At 41.4% G+C, this 25,843-nt stretch overlaps 1 long non-coding RNA gene across 1 annotated transcript; it reads right to left on the reverse strand.

The window, feature by feature from the left end:
- Positions 1 to 4,789: 4,789 nt before the first annotated feature.
- On the reverse strand, positions 4,790 to 24,109 carry LOC143435523 (uncharacterized). The gene is made up of 4 exons (XR_013105895.1): positions 24,028 to 24,109; positions 22,800 to 22,961; positions 16,729 to 16,853; positions 4,790 to 7,712 (listed from the first exon to the last, which is right to left on the reverse strand). It is a non-coding gene; the product is annotated as an uncharacterized LOC143435523 (long non-coding RNA).
- Positions 24,110 to 25,843: the final 1,734 nt, after the last annotated feature.

The following is a 25,843-nucleotide window of genomic DNA, read 5'->3' on the forward strand; positions in this document are numbered from 1 at the left end:
TGCTGTATGTGTGTTTCTTTACCTTTATAAGGCACTTAACGTTTTACTCTTGTCTGCTGCAATCCTTAAAACACTTAGTGAGTCACTCGAATTGTTGGGCTTCTTAAACTGGGGACTACTTTCAGTTCTCAAAAACTGAAAACAGGTAATCAAGGGTTTCTTTTCTCTTTTCAATTTTTTTTTTAAAGCTCTGAGCAAATAATATGACATAAAGTATCAACTACAAGTTGCAATAGCTAGGGGACCCAGAGATGACAAGGCAGCACCACTCTGGAGTCCCAAGGTCTAGGTGTGGGGGCATCTGTGATATATGAAAGACACATCTTGGATTCTTTAGGGCTTCCTGGGTGCAAATTGCTAAACCAGAAATGAAAGTCAAAGGTGCACAATGACAAGGCAGAAAGGCACAGAGCACTGTAAGCAAGTGGTCCCGTGGTAATGCATGAGACCTCCCTTCTTGTCCTGTGGCTTTCACACCCTGTGGGTGAGCCAGGCCCAGAGGTGGGAGTGGGTGATTGTTTGATGAAGCACCAGATGACTCTCAAGAACTTGTTCTTTCAAAGAAGTCGCCGTTCAGTTGTTAGAAGCCCTTCAACATCTGGAAAGAAATGGATCCAATTTGCACAGTCAAAATGCTCCCCAAATGAGCAGGGAAATCTTTTCTCAACACCAGCTTTGCCCTGAATCTACAAGTCCAGCATCCTGTCTCTCGGGTTAGAGTCCATAAAAGAGGGACCGGGTTCTGACTAAAGAAGAACAACGTTTTCTTTTCTTTTTCAAATCAATTTTACTGAGTGTTGATGGTGCCTTTGCCCTTGCAACCTCCTTACACTGGTCATTCCTAGTAAAAACCAAGATCTACTGATTTCTCTGTGTCATCTAAGAGGGGATATAAGTGACCAGATCATCCAGATTCATCAAGAGATAACAATTCATTTTCTAACTTTCCTGGAAAAACTGGTCATTTTCTGCTGGCAGCACGTGATCCCTGCATCATGGTGTTGGGAACTGGACCAACTTAGAGGGGCATCAGTGCCGGCCATGACTCTAGATCCCAGGGGAGGCAGATTGCTAAAGAACGTGAGGCACAGGATGAGATCAGCCTTGGGCCTGGGGGCACAGGATTTTTTTTGTCCCCCTTCTTACTGTTTTTTATTAGTTTAAAGCTAGCTCTTTCTCCCCACCCCCCCCCACCCCCCGTGTGAGTGTGAGACTAATAGACTCACCCATTGCCTCATAATCCCTGTGGACCCCAACACAGTAATCCCAAACATCAACTACATGGAAGACGCCAGATGTTCTGAATTTGACCCAGGTCTGGTTGTCCATCTGACTTCTCCCGCACCCAAGTTCTTAATGTAGCTGGTGTGGCACATGTCACATCCAATTCTGAACTGCCCATCTGACTCCTGAAAGGCTTTCTACATTGTCACCAGCTTCCCACACATGGTCGGAACCAGTCACCTGCCTCTCTGTGAAGGGATTGCAAACTCAACCCGAGACCCAGATCTAGAAAAGCAGTGACAGCAGGATTTTTTAGGCATGAGAGCATACATATCTCACAGAAAAACTCAACTTTGGGTTTCCACCTCCAGTGCTAGCCACACACATGTGTCTCCCCCAGTATTCCCAATGGCCATGTTTGGAGGCCTCTAATTTAGAGCCAAGCAGGATCTGACTCATGATTTTCAGACAGTTAGCAAACACATCAAATACACTTGAGAACTTCAAGTGGGGAGAAGCAGCTTGCCTTATTAGGGGTGACTCTTGAATCACTTCCATGTTTGTTGATCAGCATGTTTTTGTAGATCCAAACACAGGACCAGTGTGAGGGAGACTCAGAGGAAGGATGTTGTAGCATGTGAAGACTTACCTGCTTCCTGTCACTGGGGAACCTGACCTGAGTTCTTATTGCTGCTACGGCTGTGTAAGACAGTCCGTGTAGTCAGTAAATAATTCCATAGCCATTTCACAATCTAGCGCTTAGATTCGCACTGTAAATTGCTCTAACCATAGTTTATAATGGGGGAAATTATTCAGATGCCATTTTAAAATGAATTCCTATAAATACAATGATTTTTAAATTGGGTTTACTAACTATATATACATCTTTTCCTTCTTTCATGTATGGATAGACACAGGTTTGCATATCTACTGACACATACATAGGAACTGTTCTTTTTTAAAGGTCTCTTACTGGATTCACAATGCACTTTGAGCTTGTCTGTTTAGATATATAATTTGAAGCAGAAGTTGGCAGATACTACAGGCAAAGAACTTTCTGGAATTTCTGTAACAAATGTTTTGCAATAAAAAAAAAATACAAATAGTTTAAAACATGACTCAGACTTCCTTGTGCATTTATGTGTCTCTATCTGTTCTCCATTATTCTCATGCTAAAGTCCACAGTGGCTCCTAGGGAATTGTTGCCCAAGGCTCCATGAGTTAGTCATTTTAGAAAAGTAGAAATTACAAACTCTTTAACTATGGGGTGTGTTTACCAGCAATGAAGAGATATTATAGGCCAATGTGGTGTTTTAAATAAAAGTGAAACATTTTCAAATTGACAGACTCGCCATATTTCCACACAGCTGAACTATGGTGAGCCATATCACTTCAGTGGGAATCCAGATTCTCCAATACTCCTTAGTCCCCACCTCTCCCTCCTGACCCTTACCTCTTATTTCCTTCAGTTGTTGAAATTTCCTGGAAGGCCCCTGTCAGCAGTAGAGCTTCGGTACTAAGAGACATAGAAAGACAGTGGCAAGTCTGGACTATCTAAATAGAAGAGCTCAGAGGATCAGTTTGTTTGGGGGAAAAAATATAAGAAAAACTTTCCTTTGTGCTAAAACATGTGTAACAAGTATGACTTCATTATCCCATTTAAAGTATATCATGAAAAAACAATTATTAGATTGGCTTTACAACTATGGTTTTAGATCCCATTAAGAAGAACAAGCAAGGGGCTGGTGAGATGGCTCAGTGGTTAACTCATGACGGAGGTCATGAGTTCAAATCCCAGCAACTACATGGTAGTTCACAACCATCTGTCGTGAGATCTGATGCCCTCTTATGGGGTGTCTGAAGACAGCTACAGTGTACTTACATATAATAAAGAAAAAATAAAAACTTAAAAAAAAAAAGGAGAACAAGCAATTGCCATTGCCTTTATAAACGTTTTAATTTTAAAAAGCAAGGAAGGGAAATTACAAAACATACACATTTGTTTTTGTTTGTTTATTTGTCTGTCTGTTTGATTGTTTGGCAGGGCCTCACTTTGTTACATCGACCTGGATAGACCTCCAGGACTTGAGCAATCTTCCTGCCTCAACCTTCTAGTTAACTAAGGCTACAAGTGCATACTTTGTGCCAAGTTTGTCCCATACTTTCATGAAAAACAATTTGTGCCCAAAAGATACCAAGATGAATAAAACCAACTAAGTTCCTGTCCTTGTTAGGCTTCAAGCACAGCTGTCACGAGAGTAGAATCGTATTATTACCAGTTCGTTGCCCAAAGAATAAAGCACGAAAAATACAAATCTGGGATTTCAAGGGGTAAATGCTCTGTGGCTCAGGAGAAGGGATGTTCTCAGATCCTTTGTAATGGAATGGTTGACACCATTTTCTGAAAGCAGTGTGGTATGTTCTTGAACTTGTATAGCTACTGTAACACACATGGCATTCCAAAAAGGACTCTAGAAAAATCTCAGGTATAGAATAGCATGGGTCTTCTTGAGTGAGATACTGATGCAGGTGAGAAGAAGAATAAATTCCATAGAAATAATTATCATTACTTTTTATTCGTGTTACTTTACTTAATTGAAAGCCACCATATAGGGAAGTCTAGCACATCCTTATCATTGAAAATTTTAGTATTTTTTTTTACCTTTCCTTTTTAAAAACAAGTATTTATTTTATGTATATGAGTACACTGTAGCTGTCCTCAAGCACACCAGAAGAGGGCATCAGATCCCATTACAGATGGTTGTGAAGCACCATGTGATTGCTGGGAATTGAACTCAGAACCTCTAGAAGAGCAGTCAGTTCTTTTAACCACTAAGCCCTCTCTCCAGCCACACTTTTTTCCTTTCTAAATCACTGGTTATTTGACCTCTATTCAAACATTCAGCACACTACCATGTTATAGTTCAAGCCATTTCCTTAAAGCAGTGGCTATATCATGGTCAGAATCTTTCAATATATTGTTAAGATAGAGACTAGCGGCACCAAGTTACCCTAGGAAGGACGTTCCTTGAAATCAGAATATTTCTCTCTTGCATTCTCTGTCTCAAATACTAAGCACCCATTTTTTTTTTAAGTTAGATATATTAGTTTTCTAGGACTTTCTTAGCAAAGTAACATAAACTTAAAATTTTAAGCAACAGAAATTTATTGCCTCAAATTTCTGAAGATTTCAAGTCCAAAGTAAAGATATCAATAAGTTTGTTCCCTTTTAAGGATCTGAGAGAGGTCCTTCCCTATGGTCTTGCCTGCTTTGTGCTGTTTGCTCACATTCTCTGGCATTCCTTGGCTTGTACAAGCATCGCACTGGGCTCAGCCTTCAGGTCACATGACATTCTCCCCATGTATTGTCTCCAAATTATTCCTTTTTATAAGAATACATGTCTTATTCTATTAGCCACCACCACTTCCACCACCAGCCTGCTTCTTGACTAATTCTACCTACAATGATTTTTTTTCCCTAATAAGGCTGTGTGTGAAGTGCTCAGGGCTAGGAAATCCACATATGCCTTTGGGGGAAGAACAAAACTCAAACTGTAGTGTTGACTGACTTTGTGCTCAAGTTTATAGAGGTCATCAATCTTTATTATGTCTTTTAATGTAAAGGAATCAGAATTCAAGAACCAAACCAAAACAACATATGTGTTAACCAAAAGGAAAAACAATAAATCAGTTATTCCAAACATGAAGTTCTTAAAACTTTTAAATCCTTACATCTTCACACGAAAGCACATAATTATACTGTCCTTTTAAAAGACAATAATACAGAGACATTGAAATGGCTCAGTAGACGTTCCACGCAAGCTTGACAACCTCAGTTCAATTCCCAGAATCTATTTACAGTCAAAAGGAGAGAACCAACCCCTGAAAGTATGCCTCTGACCTTCACACATGTGCCAGGCATGTAATTACCCATATTCTGACACATATCATACACACAAAGAATAAAAAATAAATAACTTTTAATGGAGCTACATAGTAAGGCCAACCAAAGTGATTTAGTAAGGCCCTGTTTTAAAACTACAAATAAATTCCAGTATAGTGGCTCATACCAGAAATCCCAGCACTTGGGAGGCTATGGTAGAACAATTGCCACAAGTATGGGGCCAGCTTGGGCAACTGTCAGACCTTGTCTTAACAAATGATGCCAGGCATGGTTGCACATACCTTTATCCCAGCACTCAGAAGGCAGAAGCAGGTAGACCTCTTGTGAGATCAATGCCAACTGAGTCTACATAGAGTGTTCCTGGCAGCCAGAGATATAGTGATGCCTAATCTTAAAATAAATAAAAATAAAAACCACCATAGTGATGGTAATAGTAACAATAACAATAGGTGTGTGTTGGATTTGTGAAAGAGTGGTAGGTTCAGTGGCAGATTCCTTGACTAGCATATATAAGGCTCTGTGTCCATTCCCAAGTTTCCCACGCACAACAAAAAAAATAAATAAAGAGGACACTATATGACTTAATCCCAAGTTCTGTAAAATTCAAACCAGACATACAGATATGGATATATTTACATATAAGTCATGAGAAGACTGAGGAGAGACCTCAAAAGACGGTAAAAGTTTTATAACATAGCTTTTCCTTTTTAAAATTCAAGTGTGTAAATCAATAGTGTTTTAAATAAAAGTGTTTCCAGTTTAGATAGAAAAAAAAAAAATTCAAATGCGTAAAAAGAACCAAAAGTGATGTAAAGCTGGGCATGGTGGCCCATACCGTAATCCTAGCACTCTGGAAGCAGAGGTAGGCGGGTCTCTGTGAGTTCGAGCTTGGTCTCTATAGCCAGTTCTGGTACAGCCAGAGTTACATCAAGAGACTCTGCCTCAGAGAGAGAGAGAGAGAGAGAGAGAGAGAGAGAGAGAGAGAGAGAGAGAGAGAGAGAGAGAGAGAGAGAGAGAGAGAGAGAGAGAGAGAGAGAGACCTGGGCAAAGTTGGATGACATATCAAACAAGAGACACCAACCTCAGCTGTCACAATTTCCTTTACTGACTGTGTGTTAAAAATCCACTATGGACATCGTCCAATAATCATGAGCCTTCCTATGTAAGCCGTCTCATCCAGCGAATGGTATAGTTAGAAGGAAGTGGGAGAAGTGGTTTAACTACCAATGTCATGAAATTATAATTTAAGGCGTAAATATAATCAATGCCTTTCGAGCAGTTACTTTGTTCCTGTGAAAGGACTAAAATTTTTATTAAAAAGGCAAGACAGTCGTGACTAAAAAGATAATTGCATGTTTTCATTATTTAATTAGGGCTGTTGAAAAAAATGGGAACAAGCATCCTAAGTATGGCTCATCAGCATTCACGGTGCCCAAGTAGAAGCTAATGGCCCCCGGAAAGACAGCGCATGGATGGTTTCCCACATTTGAGTAGAAAATTGGACTACATAACCAACTCTGAGACTCTTGAGTAGAACAGGACTCAAAAGTCTTTAGAATTAAGAAAAAAAAAAACAAACCCCCTAGCCTAACAGAAGCTAAAGAAATAAGTAGGACTAAAGATGAAGGATAGAATCAGGTATTCCCAAGGCTAGCGTCCCAGGTAAAACAAGTCTGTATCCTGAAAAACCCTGACACAAAAGCCTTGGGATCAGTAGGAGCCTCGCTGCCCTGTGCAAAGGACTCGCCACTGAGAGGCGCTGTTGAGTACAATGTTCCCTTCAATTCACCCAATCCTTTCAACACTTCTCTGATGTTGGAGTTACTATTCTCTGACCCAAGCAGAAGAAAGGAGATTCATCACGCCATACACCAGTGCTAGGCTAGAGTCTGGACTTTATCCTGTCACAGGAAGAAAGTAGCTAAAGAATTCTAGACAAAGCCTGTGCCATGTGGCATGTGACCGCGTAGAAAGAGGGAGGTACCGCGGAACTTGTTGGGCGACTCCCTTCCAGGCAAAAGTAAAAGGACGCTTCACAACTCAATTCAATACATGCTTCTTGAATGCTTACTGCCTGACAAACACTAAGTGCCACTACCCTCTATCTGAAACAGTACCTTCCCAACTTTCTGGTGAGCTAAGTCTTTCTGTATAGAGCCCAATAAATTATACCTATAAATTTCGGTACGTGCCCAATAAATTATACCTAGAATGCTTCCCGGTAGAATTTGTCCCATGAAGTTCAACACGCTGGCTGAAGCTATACTTTTGACTGCATTCTTGGATTGATGATCTAGGAGTGCCAGTCAGTTAGCCATGGTGGTACACGCCTGTGAAGTGGTACACACTTGGGAAGAAGAGGCAGGAAAATTGTCCAAGGTCCGTTTGGGTTACATTATGAGATCAAAAGACAACAACAATAATAATAACAGTAGTAGTGATAGAAGTGTTGATTAGTTCTTCTCTTGGGAATTTGGACTGGAGATGGTACAAAGAGGCAAACCAGAATAAAAGTACAGCCCATATCCTTGGGTTGTCAGTAGTCATGTTCCTGCATGTTGGCTGGGTTACAGAGGGAATCAGTCTGCCAAGAACAAGAGAGAGAAATATAATCACGAAGGCAGGAACAGATGTAGGAACCAAAAAGATTCTAGATTCTTCCTGAGATATAGCTATAATCTCACATTTAGGCTCTAAAAACATACCAGTATCCTCAAAATAAATACTTCTGTTGTACCCTGAATAATGTCCCCAAAGACACCCATGTCCTGATCCCCAGAACTTTTGGCTATTAGCTTGTTTGGCCAGGGTAAGTATCCTGAGGTAGGGAAGTGACCCTGGATTATTCGGATGGATCTGATTGGAAGGAAAGCGGACCAGGGGCAGCTGATGCAAATTGGGGGAAGGACCTGAAGCCAAGGAATGCAGGGAGGGGTGGGCTCTGGTAGCTGGAAAAGACAAGGTCTAGATTCCTCCCCAAGAATCCCTAGAAAGAATCAGATTTGCTGCCATCTTAGTTTCAGCTTCTTAAGACACATCTGAACGTATGGTCTGAAGAACCATAAGAGAACATCATGATTTCTCAAAGCAGCAACTGGGAATGAACACATTGCTACCCAATACCCAACACCCGGTACCCGACACCCAGCATTATTAAAAGTGAAGCTGTATGGGCGGTGGTGGCACATGCCTTTAATCCCAGCACTTGGGAGGCAGAGGCAGGCAGATTTCTGAGTTTGAGGCCAGCCTGGTTTACAAAGTGAGTTCCAGGACAGCCCAGGCTATACAGAGAAACCCTGTCTAGAAAAATCAACAAACAAAGAACAAAAGTGAAGCCATATAGTGCAGCTCAGGAATCTTACTTACTATTGTATGTTTTCCTTTGTCTTCGTGATATATTCTAGCCCAGGCTGGCCTCAAACTCATCACCCTCCTGCGTCAGCTTCCTGAGTATTGTTAAGAATATACAGTATTGAAGCTGGAGAGATGACTCAGCAGTTAAGAGCATTGGCTCTTCCAGAGGATATGGGTTCAGTTCAGGCCCTTGGCAAATTCCCCCACTAAGCAGCATTAAGGCATGTCTCCATAGAAACCAGAATTTGCTAAGCACCATCAATAAATTATACAGACAAAGTCCCCTTGAGCGTCAAGTATGCTTTTAACTTACATTCAAATTTGCTAGTGGATACAGAGCCAAGCCAGAGGAAACTGGGTGGGTTTCTCAGGAAGAGTAAGACGTAGATTCAAATATCTCAATTGTGAGGAATGGATGGTATGTCAAGGTAGGGGGAATATTCAACAACAACAACAAAAAAGGCATAACCTGGGTTTTTTTTTTTTTTTTTTTTTTTTTTTAAATCATAAGAGCACACAGACACAGTAGACTCTGGAAGACAGCGTAGGACTCATGGGGCTGCAGCACACCCTGATGTGTAGTAAGTAAAGAGAGACAAGTCTAGAAACTCTGATCCAGGCTAGAGCCCAAGATGACTCAAAAGGGCAAACAGTAGAGAAAGTCAGTGTGGGAACATGTAACGAGCTGAAGGCGCTGCAGTGTGTGCTAAACATGGATGGGTCTTCGGGATGGGCCACATGGAGCGAGGAGACCAGTAAAAAGGGGAAAGCTGAAGATGACACCAAGGTCTCGAGCCTCAAATTCAACCCTAGAAACAGAGTGTGGCTGTGTTTCATCAGTGTGAGCCCATCCACTTTTCCCAAAAATGAATGGCTATCTAAATAAGCTATGGATGAAACCAGGTCAGATGGGGGATGAATTGAATGAACAAACAAACGGTGAGAGTCCTCGACCCAAACAGTGACAAGATGATGAAAGACTGAAGTCAATGATCCATGAGATCTTTCACTTGAAATTTGATCTGAGCTAAAAAAGGTATTTGGGGACCATGGCCAAGAGGGATTTAGTCATCGAGGTAGTCTTTCCTGCATGTGTGTGTCTGATTAAATCCTCTGTGAACCTCTAATCCCATAGCAGCAGACAATGTAAAAAAAATGCAACAGTTGTTCCTATGTGGCCTTTCAGGCATGTCATGAAAGCTCACTTGGTCATGGGAAGAAGCTATAGGAGGGTCTCCATGGAAGGCCCCCGTGTCGCCAGGTGCTCATGAGCAGCTGACAGCAGGAGATGCTGACTGAGAGACTAGATATCAAGAGCAGCCAGCCACACAACCCATAGCATTCCACCTGGTAGGAGCAGCAGCCTACAGACCCAGCGGGTTCTTCCCTACAGCATCTGAAGGCTCAGAGCCTTCCCAAGATGATCTAAATTACATTGTTTTTGCTTATGGTTATCTCTGCTCACACCCTTACACCCTCAAACTCAAGTTTACTTTAAAACCTCTGTCTTACCTTATTCATTCATTCATTCATTCATTCATTCATTCTGGGGTTTTTTGTTTGTTTTTTGTTTGTTTTTTTTGAGACAGGTGTCTCTATATAGCTTCAGCTGTCCTGGTACTCCCTATGTAGTCCAGGCTACCCTCAAACACAGAGATCTGCCTGCCTCTGCTGTAATTAAAGGTGCACACCACCACGCCTGACTTACCTTGCTTATTTAGCGAACACAGCCGTGCCCTATTCTATAAAGTGTTCTTCCCTAGTTCACAAAGAAAACTGATCTCTGGGGTCCCTGTGTCAGTTCTGCCAAGGGACCCATTTTGCTAAGCAAGAAGTATCTGAGGTAGGTACAGAAAATGAGTGGATGGAGGGATGGAGTATATTAACACACACAGGCACAACAAGCACATGTGCACACATATGTGCATGTGTGTGTGCGTGAGTATGTGTGTGAACACAATACCGTTTAGTTTTTGGGTTTTGTTGTTGTTGTTGTTGTTTTGGTTTTTTGTTTGTTTGAGCCAAGGGTCTTACTCTGCAACTCTGGCTGGCCTCAAACTTAAAGTAATCATTCTGCCTCACTTTCTGTAAGTGCTAAGATTACAGACATGAGCCACGATGGTTAACATCATCGATACGTTCAATAACTTCTTTTCCTCGGAGTTCATATCTAGCCCAAGCAAAAGAAAACAACTGATGTATCCCATATCACTGGCTTCTACAGACTAGAAAATCTGGTTCTCTGTGTCCAGAATGTTGTAGGCTTTCAAATAGAGTTGTCTCTGCTCTCTGGGCTTCTATGCTAATGGTGGAAGCTCCTGGTGGTTCAGTTCTATTCAATCAATTTTACTGGGCCATTAGCTCAGTCTGCAGTGGACGGAAAGCAGGTTAGCTCTATCATGTTATACAGACACTTCAAATTTAAAAAAAAAAAAAGAAAGAAAGAAAGAAAAAAGAAACAGTCTGATTTCTTTCCTAGCCCATTCTCTCCATTTCTCTGCCAGCCACAATCGCTTACAGGTTGGACAAGGCTCATGAATCCTAAATTTCTTGATTTATAATCATTAGTTGAGATGTGCAGGAAGCTAGGAACATTAAGGGGGCATGAGAGAGGTGAGGTTTGTACAACTATTTAAAGAAGATCACAGAATAACTAAAGCTCACCCACTGTCGCCAGGAAGCCCAAATTAAGAGCCAACAGGACCCCATGCAGGCTGTCAAATGGGAAGCAGAGTCACCTGGAACCTCTGTCTGCAGAGGAGCCCCACCTGACAGCTGTCTGCAGCGGGCACATGCTCATGGCTCTTGGCAGCTGCTCACAAACACACCAAAGCCGAGACAGTGCAATCCTGAATTAAGCAAGTCAAGCTAGCTGTGATGCAGACAGTGAGAACAGTCCGCACCTTCCAGCTCTCCTGGGAAACAGTGGTTGCAAGGGTAAGCTGTGCCTGCAAGTGGGAGCCTGGTAGTCACCTCCGACTGTCTGAAAATCTGCCTCCTGTTCCACCATCTGAAAAGAATGTCTGCTAATAGGAATGTCATCCATATAAAAGCAAGCAGCCCTGCCTGTGACGGCTCGGTGGGGTTGACACATTGCTCTCTTTCACTCTCGGTGAACAGGATTCACATGCTATTTTTCAGATCACAAGCTGCTGATCCACATGCAGAATTGTCATATCTTCGTTTTTCCAGGGAATTCTTTGACTCCCCCTGAGTCATCCTGCTCCCTCTATTTCTTTTATTTATTTATGTGTGTATGGATATTTTGCCCGAATGTACACCTATGTACCACATTTACACATGGTTCCTATGGAATACAGAAAAGTATGTTAGATCCAGTATATAACTGGAGTTACAGATGGTTTGTGAACTGCCATGTGTGTATTAGTGCTCTTAATCTCTGAGCCATCTCTCCAGCCCCTCTATTTCTAATTATGAAATTGTTGAACACACATAAACACAGAAAGAATAAGCTAGTGAACATCTATACACTCTTTTACAATTTTTACAATTGTAAAATTTTACAATTATCAACCTTTTGCTGTTTGCTTTCTCCATCTCTGTATACATTTTTTTCCTGAAGCCGTATTAATCAAAGCACTTCACTTCTACAGACTTTAGCGTCTATCTCCCAAGAATAATGACACCTCTCCTCTCCGATGCTATACCATTATCATGCATAAGAAAGCAACAACAATCCCAGCGTCATCTAACATCTAGTCCAAGTTAAATTTCATAATTGTTTCCGAATTCATTGTTGTGACTTTTTATTTTCTAAGCCAGTACATTTGATTGTCACAGCTCTGTAGCCTTTTAGACAACAGCTGCTCCCACAGGACACTCTTAATTGTCATGAAATTGAGTTTTCAAAGATTGCAGGCCAATTGTCTTGTTGACTGTCTCACACTCTAAACTTACTTGGTTGTTACCCAATGTCTTAGTTGTATCTTCTAGTTTCTATGTCCTATAAACTGGTAGTTGGACCCACTTGGGTTACACATATTTGATAAAGATGGGGCTATTACTCAGTGGCAGAGCGCATGTGTAGCATACATAAAATCTTGTGTTCAAACCCTAAGGCCACCAAAAAAAAAAAAAAGAAAGAAAGAAAGAAAGAAAGAAAGAAAGAAAGAAAGAAAGAAAGAAAGAAGGGGAAGGAGAAAAGAAAATGGAAAGTGGGCTTACTCAGTAAGAATACTTTACAAATGTCTTCCATACCTTGGTGTCACACCAGGATGTCACCAAGTTACTGTTCCCATTGGGAGCGATGCTGCCCTTGACCACATGGTTAATGTGGATACCACGAGGCTTCTACAGTTTAAATATATTTTACCAGCAAAAAGGAAAAGGGGGCATGGGATAGGGGTTTTCTAGGGAGGGGAAATGGGGGAAGGGGATGGCATCTGAAATGTAAATAAAATATAAAAAAAATAAAAATAAATAAATAAAAAATAAAGAATGATCGAGATATATATATATATATATATATATATATATATATATATATATATTACCTTTATAATTAAAATGAAAACTCAGAGGTGATATTTGAGGTCACATAACTATTTTCTCTTAATGAATTTTGGGAGGACTGTGTTAGTATAGAGATACATCTGACCCTCCCAGTTATTCTAAACCTCCTTTTCAGAGCTACGCAATCCAAATGGTCAGTCTTACTCTCACATCTACGTGGGACAGGATGTGGTAGGTCAGACCTGCTCACCATTGCCGTTGCTTCCTGTTGTCACACTTATCACCCTTGAAAACTACTCCTGCACAGCCTGAAGAGTCTGGTCTATCTTGGGATCCTCTCACTTTTGTCCAGATCCCTGTATCCAACCAAGGGCCAATTCCCTCCCTCAGAGTGCTAGAGCTATGTATGCATGCCCTTCCCCTATCTTCCCCAATTTATGCAAACTCTTCTCAACACACAGCTCACCCCAGGAATGCCACCTCACAATCAGTCCAGCATGTTCTGCCTCACAAATCCCCTCACAGAACTGCTTCCATTCTTTCCCTGCAAAGACTCACGCTACAGAGCAAGCAGGCACACACAGTGGGTCTCTTTCCTGTTATTTTTTTTTTCTTGTCTTACTGCATGTGCTTCAGTTCTTTGAAGAGCCAGCAAACTGCGATATATATAACTCATACCAGAAAGTCTACATGTCTAAAGTTTCTGCTAATAACCTCAATGATTTCCAGCATCTTAAAAGACCCAAAATATAGCAGTTCCTAACAATTATCTTCCTCTGTCCACTCAGGAGAAGCGGACAGCACTGTGCCTTTCAGTGGTGTTCTAGGGTATACTTAATGCCTCTGTCTTGGGAGTTGGAAGCCCTGAAATTGGTAGACTTTGTAAACATTTCTATTATGTGAATATCCCACCTACTGCTGATTTTAGACTATTGATTAAGGTAGGTCTTGACAGCATAATCAGCTGTCCTGGCAGCATAGCACAGCTCCAGCAGATGGCAGTGTTTATGACAGTGGCTTCCTTTCTTTTGCTGCTTAAATGCTCATCTTTTAAAACTGGAAGTTAACACACTCACCCTCTTTTTAGGTTAATTTAGGTTAATTAGAATAATATCGGGCTTTTCTGCTAATCCTTTCTATATGCATAACATCAATGATGCTCAAAGTAACTACAGCATGATCGTTTTCATGAAGGCCCAGAGCAATATGGAATTAGAATGCTATTCATTTGGACATTTGGACTGTTTCCAGATCAGGGCTACTAAAAATAGTAATGACTATTCTTTTGAATCTACACTTCCTTTCTGAGTCTCTGACTAGTCTGTGAGTATAGCATCAACTTTAGTGGATTGCATAAATAGTTTTCTAACCATCCTCCCTCCCACTGGGTCTGGAACACTGCCCTACTCTATGTTGTCAGTTATTATCAGTCTATTTAGTGTTCGCCTTTGGAGAAAATGCATAATAATGTTTCATTGTGTTTTACAGTTTATTTTTCTGATTGCTAATTACCATATCATCTATTGTTTTTTGGTCTTTTGAATTCCTCCTGCATTTCAACTGCCTGTTTCTCTCATGGCTAGGTTTGTAGGGGGTATTTTCACATCCTCAAACAGCCGCCCTCTGCCAGCTATAGGAATTGCCAGAATCTTTCTCCATGGCTTCTCATTTCAAATGCTGTGTCCATTTATAAATATGCATTCTTAACTTTCCCTTTGTGTTTAGAGCTTTTTGTATTCTCCTCTTTAAAAAAAAAAAAAAATCTACTCCCAATATAAATACCAAAATCCAAAGTAGAAACTGGAAATCACTACTGCAATGTGAAGTAGAGGTGACTTAACTGACACAGCAGCTCATGGACTCTTCTGAGAGAAGCCAGGCTCACAACGTAAAGGCAATGTGCCCTTCCAACACGTCTCTGTAGGGGACAGCCACACCTGTCCCTTCCATGAAGTTTCACCTTCCAGGACTCAAAATTACTGCTAGTCCTCTATATAGAGAAGAAAATACAAGCTCAAATTAATCTCCGTTGGACCCTCCTATACACTTTCCCTCCTTTGGTACCTGCAAGGATCTTGTGTTTACATGATACACATTTGTTCAGGTGTTTTGTTTTTATAGCTGAGACCTTTCTTCATAAAGCTATTTGTGAATCTTATGCCTATATGTGTAATAATAAGTTAACTTTCTCCAGAGCATGCATATATATATATATATATACATGTATATATATATATACACACACACACAATGGTATGTATAGCATTACTTAGAAGCAATTCAAGAGGATAAAATAGATCTAAGTAAGCCATGCATAATGTATTACATGACACAACAGCCCTCAAGGGAGCTAGCATTCATTAGGCATCTGTAATTGGAAGATACTTTACATACATCATGCCTAATAGTCCAAGAAGTCCAACCAAGCAGCATCTATCTACTCCAGCTTAATGGAAAGCTGAAGGCTCAAAAGTATTGTGATAGTTTAGTAAGTAAAGCATTTGCCCCACAAGTGTAAACATCTAAAGATCGGAGTTCAAATCCTCAGAACTGACATAAAAGCTAGGTGGAATGGTGGGCTGCCTGGAGCCAAATCCACCAGAGGCAGAGACAGGGAATCCCCAGCACAAGCTGGCTAGCCAAACTAACCAAAACAGTGAACTTTAGGTTCTATGAGAGACCCTGCCTCATTATATAAGGTAGAGAGTTATCAAGGAAGACATCTGAGATCAACACCAGGCCTATGTGCACCTACACCACACACACACACACACATATGTGCACCTACACCACACACACATACACTTACACACATACACTTACACGTACATGTATGTGCGTGTATGCATGCACACACAACCAAAAGTCCAATGTCACAAGTCTAGCAAAAAAAAAAAAAAAAAAAAAAAAAAAAAAAAGGAACCCAAATAAAAACCCAACTCCCCAGATTCTCCAAAGCCTGTGTCTTCCCACTGCTTTGCCTCTCCACGTACATACAAAACCTGGGTTTGAGTTTGCAAACTCTTTGCCAAAGAGGGGCTCTTCAAACAGAGCTCATTTCATAGACCTAACCAAGGAACCTGTGATGGTTTGAATGAAATGTCCCCTATGGTCTCAGGCATTTAAATACTTGGTCCCCAGTAGATGGTGCTCTTTTGGCAGGTTTAGAGGGTGTGGCTTTATCAGAGGACATATGTCACTGGAGGTGGGCTTTGAGAGACTCAAGGCTCTTGCCTTTTCTAGTTTGCTCTCTGCTTCCAGATTGCCTTTCAAGATGGATGCTCTCAACTGCTCCTGCTGCCATGCCTGCCTGCCTCCACACTTCCCTGCTGAGACAGTGAAGTCTCTCATCCCTCTGAAACTGTAAACCAACAATAAACTCTTTTTTCTCTAAGTTACCTTGACCATGGCCTTTTGTCATAGCATTTGAACAGCATCCGAGGCAGAATCAAGTAGCACCATCACTGATCTCTGCCCACCGTATTTATTTAAGCAAAGCAATGCCTAATTTTAGTGTTTATTTTCTCCAAATATCTTTGTAAAAAGAACGTAGATTTAAAACTTGAATATGGTACCTTAGGGTGGTAATTTAAAACCAAGTATGACAGGCAGGGGGAGGGAGGACCAGGAACCATAAATGTCCATTTCCTGAGCTTGCTGTTAATCTAACTTGAAATGTGTAAATGTTTCCTGCTTCAACATCACAAAAGAATGACCACAACATCCCATTACTTACTGTTTTGACAACACACAATCCATCTAATCCAACTCACCTGTTGGAAAGCAAGGGCTCCTCCAAGCAAGCCAAGGGATGATAAATGGGGGACGAAGCTTTCCTGACTGCAGCTCGTTCATCATGTCTCCCAGGAAGTCAGACCCAAGGGAGAAGATATATTCCCTGTGGCAGACAGGAAGAAAACAGGCCACCAAAATGGCTTCTCCGGACCTCTTAAGCTTCAGGCTACAGAATCACAATCTACTTTCCCTCCTATTCAGCTTGTTAGTGCTAGAACCTCCTCCTTTCCCTCTTATCGAGTCTGCTGAGGTGTCTTTCAGTTGTCTACTTCTCAACTGGAGAAAAGACAGCCTGTATTTCCTAAAGTCTGGGTCTGAGGCATCCAGTTCAACATGTGTTTTCTCATTAAGTAGCTCCAACAACCCTATGAGGTAGACATTAGTGTCCCCTTCTAATGGAATGGTATCTCTTGCTTGGGAACACAGTGACAGGTGGCAGCATTGAGATATAGCCTCATGTCTGCCGTCAGAAAGCCTAACAACTCTTGGCCTTCCTTCTGAAACTGCTTCTCTGAAACTGCCTCTCCTCAATTCGGTGACAGCTTATGCGTACCAGCTTTGAACCAAACGATTTTTACCTCTAAAGTTTTTGAACTAGATAAAAACCTGGTCATCTACTTTCAAGGGCTTCCCATTTCTCCTGTCAGCCATGACTACTTCTCCCTAAGCCAAGCAATTCTATGGTTACAATACTGACTTAAGGAAGCATATCAAAACTCAGGAGGATCCAGGTGCTGTTGTGCACATTATTAATCCCAGCATCCAGGAGGCTAAGGCAGACTGATCTCCATGAGTTCAAGGCCAACCTAGTCTACAGAATGAGTTCCAGGAACAACATTATAACCTAATGGTAGAGCACCCACTTAGAGTGCACCAGGCCCCAGGTTCACCACCATCATCACCACCCGCTGCCCCCAGCACTACAGGGGCTCACAGATGGAGCCCCTCGATGTTTTATGTATCTACAATGTCAACCCACAAGAGGTTAATACAAAAGGATCGATAGAGTCCAGTAAGTTAAAAAACCAATCTGAGAACATCGTGAAAGCTTCTCTCAACAAGCAAATAAACCCTCGATCATGCAGAGTGGCATTACGATCGGAGACAACGCTAAATCTGCCTAACTTAAGTACTTACAGATGTCTTACTAGAATTTTCTCGCCAAGTGCAGCAGCTATGAGTATTACAGCTGTTATTACCTCAGCATTGCTTTGAAAACTCTGAACTGCTCCAGCCTTTTTACTTCACAGTCAAAGAAAGTCAAGTCCAGCAAGGGTGAATAATTTGCCCAGGCCATGAACTCTACGAGGTTTTTCTGCCCTCGTCTAAATCCTGTCTTTGCCTTTGCCTCTGTGTCATAATAAGTTCCACTCCAAAGCAAATCTAAAGTCTTACTCCTAGGGTCTCCCAGACTCTCCTCCTATTGCCCTCCCTCCCACTGGAGGCTCTTGATGCCACATTCTCCCTTGAAAGATCTTCTCCCATCCCTACCCCCACTGTCCCACTGTCACTGAGCGCCTCTTCATCGGCCGTCTTAATTAGGGTTTCTATTGCTGTATTGAAACACCATGACCAAAAAGCAAGTTGGAGAGGAAAGGGTTTATTGGCTTACACTTCCACACGGTAGTCCATCATTGAAGAAAGCCAGAACAAGAACTCAAACAGGGCAAGAACCTGGCTGGAGGCAGGAGCTAATGCAAACACTATGGAGGAATACTGATTTCTGACTTGCTCTACATGGCTTTGCTCATCCTGCTTTCTTATAGAACCCAGGACCACCAGCCCACGGATAGCACCACCCACAATGGGATAGGTGCTCCCCCTTCGATCGTTAATTAAGAAAATGCTTTACCAGCTGGCCCACAGCCCGATTTTATAGAGAAATTTTCTCAGTGGAGCTTCTCTCCTCTCAGATGACTATAGTTTGTGTCGATCTGACATATATCTAGCCAGCATAACTTACCCCTTGTCAACTCAACAAACAAACACATCACAGTTAAGCCATAACCTTTCCTTTCTTGTTCATCCCCAGGATCGCACATTAATAGAGACATCATAGTATAAAATATTTTTACAAACTTAAAAAGTCCAGCAAATCTAAACATTTTAAAAATCGTCTCTGTAAAAAAATACCCAGTCTCTTTTAAAAATTGAAATCCTCTGTAAAACCCTGAAATCCCTCTCTCTCTCTTTTTTTTTTTTAAGTTAGTTTCTCAACTGTGGGTTCCTGTAAAATAAGAAATAAAATAAGTACTTTGTTACTTCAAGAAGGAAGAACTAGTGCACAATCAACAATCTGGACAAAGCAAAGCAAAACTCCAACAGTGTAAATAACTCAGCTTCTAATATCTGGGATTTGTTTCTGGGCTCCAACCTCTGCAACACATACAGATTGTCTTCCAACCTCAAGCTGAGTCCACTCCACTGCTGCTGCTGTTCCTGGTGGCCATCTCATTGTACTGGCTTCTCCAAAACTCTAGGGTCTTCTCAGTGACAGCTGGGCTGCATTTTCACCAGTAGCCTCTCTTCGTGGTGTCAAGTCTCAGCTTCTCTGCATGATCCCTTTAGTCCTGGAACTTTAACTGCTACTGAAGCTGAACCTTTACCAATGACCTCTCCTGGCCTCTCCCAGTGCCAAGCCTCAGCTGTTCTCCAAGACTGTTTCATGCCTTCAAAACCAGTACCACCTGGGTGACTCTTACACTACCAAAAAGCAAGTTGGGGGAGGAAAGGGTTTACTTGGCTTACATACCACATTGTAGTCCATCATTGAAGAAAATCAAGACAGAGAACTCAAACAGAGCAGGAACCTGGAGGCAGGAGCTAATAAGGCCATGGAGGAATTCTGCTTACTGCCTTGCTCCTCATGGCTTGCTCAGACTGCTTTCTTACAGAACCCAGGATCACCAACCCAGGGATAGCACCACCCACAATGGTCTGGGGCCCTCTCTCATCAATTACTAATTAAGAAAACACTCTACAGGTTGGCCCACAGCCCAATCTTATAGAGACATTTTCTTAATTGAGTTTTTTTTTCTCCTTGCAAATGATTATAGTTTGTGTCGAGTTGACACAAAAATCTAGCCAGCACACCAGCCAGTGACAAAGACACACCCAGATGAGAATGGCTAGGAGAGCCACTAGCTGTACCACAAAGCAGTAGTTTTCCAGTGTTTGGTCTCATGGTATTTTTTTTTTCTCTTTAAAATTATAGAGAACTCCCAAAGCACGCAAAAGCAAACAAAAATTAGTGAGAAGAATAGCACTGTGCTCTGTATTTGCAAACCTCTGTGGTGCTTGGTGTAACAGAAGACAACTGGATCCTCATGTCTCGTTCTGCAGCCTATTTCCATCACAAGTTATACAGCCTCTGGAGAAGTCCCAGCACATTCATAAGAAACTGAGAGTAAAAGGCTTTGTTCTGAGAATGGTTCTAACATCACAGACTCTCTGGAGGGATTTCCACTAGCCTCCCCACACAGGATATTTAATGATAATACACTAAGAACTACTGATACATCAATAAGATCTCAAATCCCGGTGGTCACTCATTAGCCATGTGGCCTGGGCATTGGTGAGTACATAAGAAAAAGGCTGGTACAGACAGGCAAGCTTTTTCTTTTTTTCTTTTTATTTTTTTAAGACAGCTTCATGTATTTCTGGCTGGCCCTACAATCATTATATAGACAACCATGACCTTGAACTCTTAGTCCTCCTAAATCCATCTCTGAGACACATGGATTACAGGCATGTGTCACCAAACCCAGATTTGTATGGAGCTGGGGGTTTCCCATGCTAGATAAGAACTCTACCAACTGAGTGACATCTCCAGTCTCAGAAAGAATTTTCAGTGCTTCTTCCAAATACACTTAAGAAAGGGGTGTGGGGCTATCTTTAGGGACAGTGCCTGGACACAAAGAAATCATGTCCACTGATGGAGTATCAGGAAGATTAGGAAGTGAAAACTGTAAACTGTGCAAACACTTGGTGGCGAAGAATATCCCTTGGGCTATCCCTTCCCAGAATTCCTTGGTTCACACCATGCATGAGGCTACCTTGTGGGGAGAATTTCAGTTATAGAAGCATGTGTCCTAGTTGTACCACACCCTCCAGCAGCATCTGTTATATCTGAGCCTTTCAACCCTCACTGATTCATCTGACTCTCTGCTGCCCCACTACATCAAATGGGAGGTCCCCTGCAGACAAGAGTCCCCTGGCTGAATGTCCCATTTGGACCTGCTGTTGGGGATCTCTTTCTCCAGTTCTTGGTAGAGACTGGCTGGGGCTCTCACAAGGATGGGATCTGGGACGCATCCTGATCTATTTCCAAGCTAGATAATGAGCAGAAAGTCTTAATTAGCGTTAGTTCTTGGGGAATTGTTCCTGTGGATGTTATGAATAATAGTGTGGTCTGCATTGAGCATTGTGAAAATGAGTTTGGCTATCTGGGAACACTCTGCTTCTCCTCCTCAGCCGTCTTTTATAGCTACATAGGACCAATACCAAGCTCCAACACTGATTCCTGCTACTAACACACCAAGGACCTGAGGAACTTTTCCTGGTAATTTTAATTGACTCATATAGCCCAGCCCCCATTTCAAAACTACCCTGAGAAAGGACATCAGGGACATAGCAGCCCTGACTCTCAAGCACTCTGAAATTCAATTTGAGCCCAGTTGGAGAAACGTGACTGAAATGTTTGGGGAGAAAAAGCTGTTCACAGCAAGAAACACAAGAGCTATTTATTACCTCTCTCCCTCAGCAGGGTATCAACCATGTGGGGGTCAGGCTGCTGGCACCAACAAGCAAGGGATACACACTGTCAGGCTATCTATCAGACAGGGATTAGGAGAACTCAGTTCACCTGAAGGGGGCAGCACCTACAGCTACTGGTTAAAGGCTGGATAAAGGAAGCTTCTGATTTCCAGAAATCTAGATTTATTTTTAAATGTGAAAACTCCCTATTTTTAAATGCTTCCACATTTCTCATAATGCAGGATGATAATGCTCCCTCCGAGAGCCATAGACTGTCTAATAAAAGTCACAATACCAGATATGAGAAACCTCCTTCTAAGTTGTCAGTCAGATGAGTCCAAGAGACTTCCAAATATAGGCTAACGACATTACCCTTGATGCTTCCCAGGATTTGAAGATAAGACCCTATTGCTGAAGGCACCACACACTTTAAGCTTGGAGGAATTGAGCCAGAACTCACCTGGAAGCTTCATCCCTGAGGACTTACTTCATAGTATACAAAGGTGTTTATACAAGCTGTCAAAGAACATAGATAGATAGATAGATAGATAGATAGATAGATAGATAGATAGATAGATAGATAGATAGATAGATAGATATCAATCCCACCCAGCTATAAACCTACAAACCCCAACAATGACCAGAATGTCGTGACCTCAAGGACATAATAGTGGCATTCACATCTTGGGAGTAACCAACAGCCATCTAATTGGTACTAATGCTCACACAATAGAAGGGAACTCATGCCTGCAGTGTAAACCCAGCCTACTATCTGTGGCTGATGAAGTCATAGACCCTAGAGTAGAACCTGCTACACTTCTAAACTTGTATAATTCCCAACGGCATTCTAAATATGTATCCTTGCATCCACTGATAAGTATAGCTTTTATCCTTCATCAAAGAAGCTTCTTTTTGAAATAGACAGAGGCCATCACAATTGGCCAAAATGAAGAAGGCAGTTGACTATAGGGTGCCCATACCATGTTGATACATCTATAGTACAATGCCTACACTTAAGGCTCAGGGAACATTCTGGAAGAGGAAACAAAAAGATTGAAAGAGCTAAAGGACCAGGGCATGTGCTTCAAGACAGCATCTTTTATATATAATACGGAACTGCACCCATGAAATCTCAGCAGTATGTTTGCTTAAACAAAACCTACACAATGACAACACCAATTGACATCCCACTGTGGATGGGAAATCTTGCCAGGCCCTACCCCTAGATGAAAAGCTACAGGCAATTAATGATTTTTAAAAGTGGGAGTACCAAGCCAGGTATGGTAGCACTCACCTTTAATCCCGGCACTTGGAAGGCAGAGACAGGCTGATCTCTATGAGTTCAAGGCCAGCCTGAAGACAAGAGTTTTGGGACATGTAGAAACACTGTTGTGGCCGGCGGGGGAAGGGGAGTCGAATATCAATCTTCACAAGCTACCTGCTAGGTTATCCAGTCCTAAGTGGTTAACACCAAACACATAAACATAGGAGCAATATTAAACGGACTCAGAGTGTTATGTTTATGTTTGTATAATAATTAAAGAAGAGGTTGTGACATTGACAGGGAGTTGGAGGGACATAGAGGGAGTGAGGAGGGGGAGAAGGAAAGGTGGATATTATGTAAATACAGTACTTGGGTAGAAATTCTTTAAGAAAGAAAATCATACATGAAGGGAATAAATGAAGCCCTGAGCAAATGTGGGCAGTTTCACATGGACACAGCCATATAGTGACCCATGGCTCAGCTATGGTGGGTAGCAAAGCCTTCCATAGCTCCCCCTGCCCCTCATGTTTATTGCTCCCCTACAAAGCCCTCCCCTACAAGATTAACTAAACTTGCCTCTTGGTTCAATATATAATAATCCTGCCTATCTATATGCAATAACCCCACCTCCTTGTTCAGCTATATACAATGACCTTTCCTCCATGTATATAATAAACATGCTGAGTTTCTAAGGTGGATAGCTTCTCTATCCCAGAGCCCTGAAGACTCAATCCCAGCCCTTCTGTGTCTGTGTGTTTCTCTTTCTCCATTCCTTCTCCTCCCTGTATATTCCAGGAGCCATGGTTGTCAATGTGAGTACAGGGTTTTTTGTTTTGGGTTTTTTTTTTTTTTTTTTTTTTTTTTTTTAAGTAAAACCAACACTTCAATTACAAAGTGCCATTCTGTTCCCTCCGTGTGAGTCCTTAAACCCATGCTGAGTCTCCATCCTGTTCGTGTTTCCATACCGTCATTACCAAGTATGCATCCAAACACAACCCACATTATGTAATGTTCCAGAAGTGATATGTTACTGTTGGTTTATGCCCTGTTTCTAATTATAAATCAAGCTTTTTAAAAGCTATGTTAAAATGTTCAGACATTTTAATTGGATCATATTCTGTCACTTAAATGTACCAAAATTTAACTTATCTATTATTCTTTTGATGAAAATTTAAGGTTTTTTTTCTAATTTCAACTATTAAGGTACTGTAAATCTTCAATAACAAAAATCTTTCCAGGTGTATGAGGTGGCACATACCTGTAATCTCATGGTTCAGAAGGCTTAAGCAAGAAGATAGTTTAAGAAAAGGCAGCCTGGGCCACATAGGGAGACCCTGTCTTGGAAGGAAAAGAGAGACTTTCTCAAAAAACAAAATCCATAATGTTGCAAATACATACCTTATCCAACAGATAGGGTGCCTTGGTTTTACCTGTATGGTCCTAATGATTGTTAAGGTCTGAGTAGTGTGTACACACAACTGAAAATATGCACATTTAAGAATGTAGTACTGCAGGACTAGAGAGATAGGTCAGTGGTTAAGAGACTGGCTACTCTTCCAGAGGTCCTGAGTTCAATTCCCAGTAACCACATGGTGGCTCATACCCATCTGTAATGGGATCTGATGTCCTCTTCTGGTGTAGCTGAAGACAGCTACAGTGTACTCACATACATAAAATAAATAAATTAATTAAAAATATATATGTAATATTGGGCCAGGTGTAATGGCATACACCTTTTATCCCAGAACTCAGGAGGAATAGAGAAACAGATCTCTGTGAGCTCAAAGCTAACCTGATCTGCATAACAAGTTCTAGTCCAGACAGAGATATATAGTAAGACCCTGTTTTAAGAAAAGGGAAAAAAATACAACGTATTGCTTTATAGATATAACAAAGAAGCTATTTGTCCACTCTAAGATGGACAGAGATGGGAGTAGAGACTACCTACTTAGGTGTTTAAATAAGCCATAATTTTTCAAAAACTTACGTAGAAATAGTGAAATAACTAGGAATAGAGAACAAGGGGATGACTTCACTCTTTGAATATGGTTTGTTGAATTGATCTAACTATCTCTATTGCTGTGAAGAGACACTATAACCACCAGGGGACTTTTAGGAGAAAGAGTTTATTTGGTGCTTACAGTTTTGAAAGATAAGTTCATGACAGTCATGACAAAGAAAATGGCAGCCAGCAGGAAGGGCACTGGAGAAGTAGCTGAGAAGTAGCTGAGAGCTCACATCCTGAGAGGATAACCATGAAGCAGAGACAGGAAGGCTAACTGGCAATGGTATGGGGCTTTTAAAACCTCAGAGCCAGCTCTCAATGACAGACCTCCTCCAACAAGGAGATATATATATGTAATCTCATGGTTCAGAAGGCTTAAGCAAGAAGATAGTTTAAGAAAAGGCAGCCTGGGCCACATAGGGAGACCCTGTCTTGGAAGGAAAAGAGAGACTTTCTCAAAAAAAAAAAATCCATAATGTTGCAAATACATACCTTATCCAACAGATAGATTTACCTGATAGTGCCTTGATTTTACCTGTATGATATATATATATATATATATATATATATATATATATATATATTCCCAAAGAGTTCCACCAACTATAGACCAAACATTGAAATATATGAGTCTATGGGGGCTCTTCTAATTTAAACCTCCACAACCTTTATTATTGGTTATGATTTGCTATCTTAGGACTAGGTTGTATATTGTAGAATGAAGCAGTTGTGAAGTCAAAGCTTCCCTTTGATTATATGAAATGTTTTAGCTTTAAAAAGTAACAGAAGGCCCAGCAGTGACGGTGCACACCTTTAACCCCAGCACTGGAGAGGCAGAGGAAGGCAGATCTGAGAGCCTCTCCTGCTCAAGGCAGTCTTTTCTAGCTTTTCTCTAATAAATCTATGTTCATTCTGTTTTTTAAAGAAATGTAAATTAGCCAGGTATGATGCCTCACACCTATAATCCTAGTCTGTAGGAGGTTAAAGCAGGAAGACCGCAGTTAGAAACCATATCTCAAAAGAAGAAAAGAGAGAAATATCGTAAATGAAATGCAGGGGCTAGAAGTAT

Source organism: Arvicanthis niloticus, chromosome 1 (assembly GCF_011762505.2).
Source record: "Arvicanthis niloticus isolate mArvNil1 chromosome 1, mArvNil1.pat.X, whole genome shotgun sequence".
Taxonomy (NCBI): domain Eukaryota; kingdom Metazoa; phylum Chordata; class Mammalia; order Rodentia; family Muridae; genus Arvicanthis; species Arvicanthis niloticus.